Below are 9,109 nucleotides of genomic sequence, written 5' to 3'. Positions count from 1 at the left end.
AAATCAAAACGGGGTGAAAACACAGAAAATAACTTGACATTAGAGTCTTTTTGGCTTTCCTGACAATAAATCCTTGAAGGATCTGTCAGAGCTTGGTTTCCCTATTGAGTGGGCTGTGCTCATCTCCTCCCTGTCTCTGGTTCTTGCGGGACTGAGGTTGTGTCTGCAAAAAGCAGCCCCAGCTGCGGTCACCGGCGCCAGTGCTGAGTGGAGAAGAAAAGCCCTGAGCCTTCAGAACAATCCAGCCTTTGTGAAACTACTGCAAGCCATCAGCCAAACATCAAATGACCATAAGCCACAGATATAAGCCAGATGTGGGGATTCGAAGACTTGGTTCCAGCAAGCCCCAACCCAGCTAAGCTCATCCGCATCCAGCCTGGATGTGGCAGCCAGGGGAAAAGGGTCATACAGCGGGTATTGCACTGCTCTAGCAAATTACATGCTTGTCTTAATCTTTGGTTCACATAATTTCATCCATGACAAGTCAGAAAGACATATGCAAGATCTGCCAAGAGCTGAGGCCCTTGTAGGCTAGAGCAAGGTCATCGCTTCGGTACTCTTATCTCGGTCCTGGATGTAGAAATCAATAAATGTTGCTTTACTACAAATTTGTAGACTTTCCAAAAGTAATTTCCTTCTGTCATCATAAGTGCAGTCAATTCAGAAATATTTCACTAGTTAAAGGAGCCAGACACTCCACCCCGACATATGTAGATTTATGTTCAATTCCGATGAAAATCGACAGCCAAAATATTACAACATTGTTAAGGAACCATCACGTTGTTGATTGAATTAAGGGGAGTTGTTTCAAAGTACACTGAATACTTCTGCCATTTACTTCACTTGGTTGTATGTTCATCACTTTGACCTGGTTTCTTCTCAACAGTTGTTCAAATATAAAGTTGCTTGCGTGATTCAATCGGGCTTCACTCACTTCATATCACGGCGGCCGGCGGAGACTGCAAAACTTATGTGAACCATTTGAATTCTACAGAGAATGTTCTAACAAAAAGCTCTATATGGAGGAAGTCGAACCTCTCAAACTGCAATACAGCCCTGGCATTCAACGGCACCGATGAGGTAATGAGACAACAGTGTGCCATGCATCAACATCGATTGCAAGGTTTTTAAAATACACATCATCACCCAAACTAAAGTGTTTTACTGCAGTAACACTAACTGGAATAAATGCATATTAAATCGATTAGGGTGAAACTATGAAACTTCATTTTTTATTATTAATAGACTAATAATTCTCTCATCACTCACTCACCTTTATCTTGATCCAAACCTTTACGACTTTCTTTCTTCAATGAATGGAAGTTTATTTTTTAGAAAGACTATCTACATTAGCCTAACCACAGTACTGTAGAGCCATCTGACCTGTGCTTATGACATTATTACATGTGGTTAGGCTAATATAGATAGTCTTTCTAAAAAAATAAACTATAGAATTTGTTATGATAAACAAACAGCCTAAAACATTAAGAAACCTCTAACTACAACTTTTACAATTAACAAAAACGAGATGTTAGGTAGATTAAACTCATTTACTTTCATTGCACCTTTTTCCATAAATGAAAAAAATACATGAATCTTTTTTCCATTCATTGAAGAAAGAAAGTCCTAAGGGTTTGGATCAAGATAAAGGTGAGTGAGTGATGAGAGAATTATTAGGCTATTAATAATAAAAATGAAGTTTTATAGTTTCACCCTAATCGATTTAATATGCATCTATTCCAGTTATTGAAAGAACAATGGTAAACTTTCATAAGGGCAAGTACAATTAAGAATGTTTAAAAGTGGTTAACATTTGGAATAGGGGTGTGCAGCGGAGCCATTATCTGTATCTGTATTTATATTTGTTTATATGACAAAATGATCTGTATTCGGATAGAACCGGGTGTGGGCGGGGCTTAAACTGGAAGTGCGCTAAAATGAAAATAAATGTTACTCTTACATTTATAGTTTCTATTAATAAAATATGCATTGTATATGCCTTTTCATAATAATAGCCTTATAATTATTATTATTATTATTATAATTATATTATACAATTATTATTATAATTACATTATTATTTTTTCTTACCGGAGGAAGCTGAATTTGTTGGCCACATTAACGATGGAATATGTTGTTAACTTTGGTTTCTCCTGGTATTTCTGATATTATTATCTGCCTGAAACACAATTTTCGTTTGTCTGTGCAGGTATAACAACATTATTCTGGAGGCAGGAGGTGTCAAGCAAAATGTGAAATTTCAAGCACATGTTTTGCAGTGAATAATAAATAAAAATTCAAGCATTACAATAAATATAATAAATGAATATAGCCTACAAACAGGTGAAAGTCCCGTAAATCTATCAAGAAATTTTATGATAGGACACCATTATTTAGTTAAATAATAATAATAATAATAATAATAATAATCTTACATTTATGCAGAGCTCAAGAACTCTTTACATTCTCAAATTTAGCACAGTTTAAAGAAGAACAAGAAGAAAAAAGACAAAAGGCAAGTTTCAGTTTCTTTGTTTTACATATGCAGGAATATTCCTAATAGAAGAATACTATATGGAGCATTTAAACCTTTATGGAGCATGTTAACTTTTTTGGTATAAAGATTTAACCAGATAATTTTCTTATTCGCTGATGTGGATATAAATGTGGTCAACTTTAAGAGACGGAAAGATGAGCTACGACGTTAAATCACTTCAGGTCAGGAATTTAACATCATGCTCAGGTTTAGGCTATAAATAAATACATGAGAATCACGTGTGAATCGTGTGATACATTAACACAGATATTTCAAAAAGTTGAAAGTGTACATGATGTTGTATCTTAGTTAATATTACACTTGACAAGCTCCAGATGCACACAATTAACAGAGACTGCGGCAATCGGATCTGAATTCACACCGTGCGCATTTTCATTCATAAGGTTTACACTTTAGAAATACTGGCTGCACAGATTCATAAATTCACTGTCATTTAGAATATGTTCATTTTTGAACATCGTTTATGCTTGTGTTTCTTAATAATATTTTTATATTATTCAGATGAATCCGTTATTCATTTTGAAGTCATTATTCGTGCCTTTCCGAATAGGGTATTCGGCTTCGGGCTCATCCCTAATTTGGACTTCCATCGACAAGTTGACAAATTATTTACAAAATTTTCCTCCTGTTCTATCCTACTCCTGGTCTAACTGACCATATTTGCCTTTATATACTCTAAAGGCAATTTAAATCATTAGACATGTGTCCTGCTAAACTCATATCATTCTTGTTCAAATAAAATGTTGAAACAAATGCATGCACTTAGTCTCCAGTTACCTTTATCACTTTTTGTGGGGTGGGGGATTTTAGTGAAAATGCTGAGTGGCTAGTGACTTTGTAAATGACTCAATACAATGAACAGGAATGCATATTTTACTAAAGATACAGCTTTACCCAAACCCTAAACCTAATTGTCAGTAGAGTAAAAATTTTATTTGATCGTGACTACTTCCAGGTTCCCATCGGACCAGAACCTGTGTCTCCCATGTTGTTCAATGTTCAGTAGTGCTAGAGGGAAATGTAGGCTATTCACACTTGAATTAATGAAGAAAATAAAATAAATAAATGTCTGATGAGGCATTGCGCTTGTCAGTTATTCAGCTGAATAGGAAAGATGTCAGTTTACATAAACTTTTGAAAGCAATGTGTCGATTTCTGGTGTGATCAAGTTGCATCTTCGCCGAGCCTATCATTTTAAGCTATATTTTGTAGTCTTTGTATAAAAGTGATGGGTTGTTCACGAATGATTCATTCATTTTGAACGAATCTTTGATGTGACTCAGAAGAACAAGTAGTCTCAGAGAGTGATTCGTTATTTTGTGTTTGCCGCGCATGCACATTGCGCAACCTCCGTTCGTTTGTTACGTGAAAACCGCATAGGCGCTGTACAGGAAACAGAAATGATTAGTTCACCTTTCAACTCTTTTTGTCCGAGTCGTTCGTTCTTTTGTCACGTGACAGCCGTATACGCTATGCATTGCTCACACAGGAAACAGAAATGATTAGTTCACTTCTCGAGTCTTCTGGTCCGAGTCGTTCGTTCTTTTGTCACGTGACAGAAGAACGAACGACTTGGACAAGAAGATTCAATCCAGAGGTGAACTAATCATTTCTGTTTCTCATCATTTGTCCTTGGCAGCATTATCAATTTTTCCTTGGACTATAATCAAAGTTTGCGTAAGCAGACGTGTTGGGGGGGATTTGGCTATTGAAAATATAACATTTGAATATAATTCTGCTCAAACGAACGAAATGAATGAAATGACGAATAAAGATTCGTTCATTTTGCTGAACGAGACTCAAAGATTCAAGTCAGTAAAATTATCCGATCTTCCCATCACTATTGTATACTTTGAAGTCATTATATGAAAATCCTGGTGTTGTTGGAATTTGTAGGGTATGTTGCAGCGTTCATTGCATGTGTTTGGGCATGGAGACTAGGGTTAAGACCTTAGAACCAGTTCTTGTTCAGAACCGTTTGCATTTTTACAAGCTGTATTGTCATGAAAGAAAGATTTTCATGACTTTTATTTCCCTTAACAGTTCCTGAACGTAAAATTTTTTGCCAATGCGGACGAAACACGGTACGAAAACACTCTTGACATTGTTTTCTGTAGCACAATTCAGCGTCACTGCAGCACCGCTATTGAATCTACAGCGAGAAACATACAGCACAACCATTATAGTTCCTGAACAATTAACTCTTATGAGCCGGTTCTTTTTAGTGAATCAAAATGAATACATCAGTCTGAGCAGTTAGTGAACTAATCTTACTGAAGTGCAAGTAATGACTTTTGTCATGTCAAACTCGAAATAAAATAAGAATGGTTTCTGTGTAATGTAATGTTATACATAAGGCTTGTGAGATTTCAATAAGGCAGTGCAGTTACTGAATGGTTGTTCATATGACAATTAAAGATACACATGAGGTTTGTTGTTATCAGTAGAATTTTATAAAATAATTAAAGCTACACTATGTATCTTTTGGCCCTCTAGCGGTTAAAGTATAGAACTGCAAGTGCGGAGGAACATTGTTTTGGTAATTATTTCTGTTGTGCTTTGGCTCTGCTCTTCTGCACGGATGAATTTGATGGAGTACCGGTGTAACCATGGTTACAGGTGATCAACTTTTCAGAGCGAATGTCACTAATGATAAAAAAACTCACCCCCTCCCCTCAAATGTTTTTTTTATTTTAAATTACGAAAGGAAGAAAAAGACGGATATCGGAAAAATATGTCTTATGAGCAGGTAAGTAGCATATCTTCTGCCATTGTTTTGACTCATTGAAAACAATTGTTTCAAAAAAAATTTAGGCAACGCTGACATTAGACAAGGATTGCTAGTCATATCAGATAATGCAAAATGGTGGAAATGATTATAACTTAGCTTGCAGGCAAATAGACTAAGGTAGAAACTGGTTTAGAGATTTGCATTTTTACCATCATAAAGTAATTTTTTCCCATTGTCCTTCCTCGTAAATTAAATTGAAAGCACTGCAGTACCACAATCCATAATAAAATGCCCCATTAGAGTGGCTAGCGCTATCTAACGAACTACCGTGCTAAGAGAGCTTACTGGCTAACTATCAGTCCAATAAAATATCTTACCTGTGGAGTGAGAAAAACTTCATCTCTGTGTCAGTTTTAAATCCTTTAAGATCTTGGAGTTGTCGCCACCTCTGAAAAAGCCAAGCCAATGTTGTTTCGGGTTTTATTTTTACGGGCTCTATCGCTTTCCCTTTTTACTTGCAGACTCTTTTCGGTTCAAGGTTTCTTCATTTTGAAAATGGGTGATTCCTCAGAGGGTTGCTTTTAAGAATGTTCCAAGTTGCTCATGTTTTGTGGCTACAAGCTTTCAGCTTCAAACTACTACCACACCTATCACTGCACGTGCACGCGTACTGTATAGCTGGACCTTCTTTTCTTTATTTACAGACATGATGTAAACATGCACTGACGACTGACGGAAGTATGCAATTTCCAGCCAAATCCATCCCGACAGCTCTAAAAAATAAATAATTATTACAGGCTTACTGTATTGAATCGGTGTAAGGCAAAAACATGGTTTGGATGACGGATTGTTGGTGTACTTGCTCATTATTAAAAAAAAATTCATTTCTAACAAAACAATCTTACATAGTCTAGCTGAATGGAATACGTTATCACATTTTTGGTTTTGCAAGATTTATTTAAAATATAGTTAGACCTGAATTATACAAGCACTGTATTAAATTAGTTTCTAATTATAGCCCGACCGATATGGGATTTTTGAGACCGATACCGATATGGTGACCGATATAGTTAATTTTTGAGCTGGAATGAAAACAGTCCTTTTCTATGTGGATTGTGTGCCGATTTTGCACCGATATGACTATAAAAAGGTACTCAGAAGGCTGCTTTCTTAAACAAATATTTTTATCAAAGAATATATGACATTATTATTATACATAGTCAACACTGGAAAAAGTACAATACTTCCCTCTGAAATGTAGTGGAATGGAAATATAAAGTAATAGAAAATGCCATGGTAATACTCAAGTAAAGTACAAGTACCTCTAAACTGTACTAAAGTACAGTTTTCTTGCATATCAAAACATCATCAGCAATATTTCACTGTTAATGTATAACAAAACAGTCACAAACAATAACAGTAATGGTTCACTGCTGCTGAGTCAAGAGATAAACAGCGGCAGCGGTGTTACACCGTAATCCGGTGGAAAACCAGACTTTTAAATATTACATTTTGTAAATGCAACGACTGGAATTGTTCGGTTGAAGGGGGTACCAAACTGCAAATCCTGAACAAAACAGTTTGGTGAATACATGTTTACACATTAGCTTCCACTCGGCTGACAAGCTATGAAAGTAGCTACTTCGTTAGCTCGTTAGCTATAAGCTCGTTGTCACGGGAGTAAAAGATGGACATTGTTTATTTACTTTCCAGCATTGCGTCTCACCAACTAGGTAACAACGTAGCGTGAAATCAACACTCAACAGACACAATCCACCACCGCACCGTTATCTGCTGAGCTGCAAAAAGATGCTCTGATGTTTACCTTTCAATATGCTATGTTACTGACTGCACTGACAAACTATAGCTGGCTAGTGACATGGTTGTCAGGGACAGGGTTAACATTATATTAGTTATATTGAAAAGGGAAAATTATGGAGTCATTGCTTATTAACTTCCCAGTATGTATTTCACAAACTAGTTAGCAACTTACCAAGAAGACACCGCTTAACTCCACCCTGTCTGCAGAACCACCGTCAGCTCAGATCTTTAAACAATGGAGTTGGAGCGCGCACTGCTGGACAAACTACGCTATGACATCAATTCTAAATCATCCAAGCATGGTTTTCTGCATTATGTGTTCTGAAAAATAAAGTTTTAATATCTGTGCATATCGAAAAACATATACGCCGATACGATATATCTGTGAAAGGCTAATAATATGTCGGTTGGGCACTATTTCTAATCTATTATATCTGCGCTGTCAAAATCTGAAATTTTCTCATCATTTGGCAACAGGCTGCTGAGGGCAGTAAATGCAATCAAAATTCCTCAAAAGTATTAAAAGAATCATTAATAGAACCATTAAGGAACCACTAAAAATCACTAAGAGGAATCGGAACCGAACACGTTAAATTCCTGACGATTCACATGCCTATTAGAGAGAGGGTTTAGCCAAGGGATTTAATGTTTTTGCTACATCATTCCTATATTTTGTTGCATACCATAACAGAACTGTGAGTGTCTACCACACTCTGACTCATGGATGTTGTTGTTTTATTTTGTCTGTCTCTTACATTGTTCCATAAGCCACATCTTTTATTCCTCGCCACTAAAATGCTTCGTAATCAACAGGGCCTCTGTTGAAACATCTATATCCTCTTTTGCAAGCCCAACACTCTGTTCTGGCCTCATATCCTTGCATGTCAAGCCAGTTATTGATATGCAAGGCTTGGATTCAAAATCATTGTTGTTGGAGAAGTCCTCCCCGAAGGGTCAATGATGTCTGATCTGACAGATTTGTGTATCTAGAGAGTGCAACCGTGAGTGAGAACTCTGTCACGTTTTTGATTTAGTTCCCCATGGGTCCTCACATTGACATCAAACAGGCCCATAAATCTGACGGGAGCAAACATAGTGCAACAGGTCACCGAAAGGTAACTCTGTTTGTCTCCTCTGCTGGACCTCAGAGTTGGTGTTTATTAATGGCCAAAGGCATTCAAATACATCTGGTCTCTTACTTAGTCATGACTTGAGCAGCGTGTTTAAAGTGTCCATAAGCTCTTTAAGCTGTTCCCCTCATTAACTTGAGGCGTTATAAAGTGCTTGTATCCTCTTCGTGACCCACTAATGGTCCTAGCTTGATTAACTCCGAACTCTGGCAGTAAGGGGGCCGGTTGTTCTGGTACAGCACCTGAGAACGGCATGGTTGCATAACTGGCAAGGAAGTGGCTTTGGTCGTAAATAATGCGACTGAAACGATCCATCTGGGAATGGCACTTTCAGTGGAGGCTTCTAATTTGCTGCCTGGTGGCCTTCATAAAGACCCCAGACTTCATTGCCAGACCATAAACTTGTGTTTAACCCATGCACCCCACTCCCTCTGTCTGTTTGCATTTTCCCCTAGCTTTCATTCGTCCTCTGTTGGTCAACTATACTTATGAGTATAATAATATAGAGGCCCCTAAAACAGTGTAATAGGTCAACCAATGACCCACAACTGATTTTCCAAACACACAATGTCCCGCACCATTCAAAGACATCCATTTAAAAAGTGCACACATGTACAGTGAAACATACAGAAGTCTTTGATTTTGTATCCATTGTAAGTGCAATATCATATATGTTGTATATATATGATTGACACTTGTAGCTAGATGAAAGCTTAAGTGCAGCAAACAGCACAGGCATCAAGGTAAGGTGATCTGGCATGGCTGCCCAGCCCTTATGTAATTTCTTGTCTCGCTGTGATGTTCATGGCTCTGTTGTTGTTCCTGCTTTGATCTATCACAATGATAACAGTGTTCCAGAAACTGACGCTA

The 9,109-nt window shown here is 37.2% G+C and overlaps 1 pseudogene; it reads left to right on the top strand.

The window, feature by feature from the left end:
- The first annotated feature begins 905 nt into the window (after nucleotides 1-905).
- Nucleotides 906-9,109, top strand: part of LOC127427763 (arylacetamide deacetylase-like 4) — a 42,865-nt pseudogene continuing 34,661 nt past the window's right edge.

Source organism: Myxocyprinus asiaticus, chromosome 37, assembly GCF_019703515.2.
Source record: "Myxocyprinus asiaticus isolate MX2 ecotype Aquarium Trade chromosome 37, UBuf_Myxa_2, whole genome shotgun sequence".
NCBI classification, from domain to species: Eukaryota; Metazoa; Chordata; class Actinopteri; order Cypriniformes; family Catostomidae; genus Myxocyprinus; species Myxocyprinus asiaticus.
This window is presented reverse-complemented; position numbering and strand designations above follow the sequence as displayed.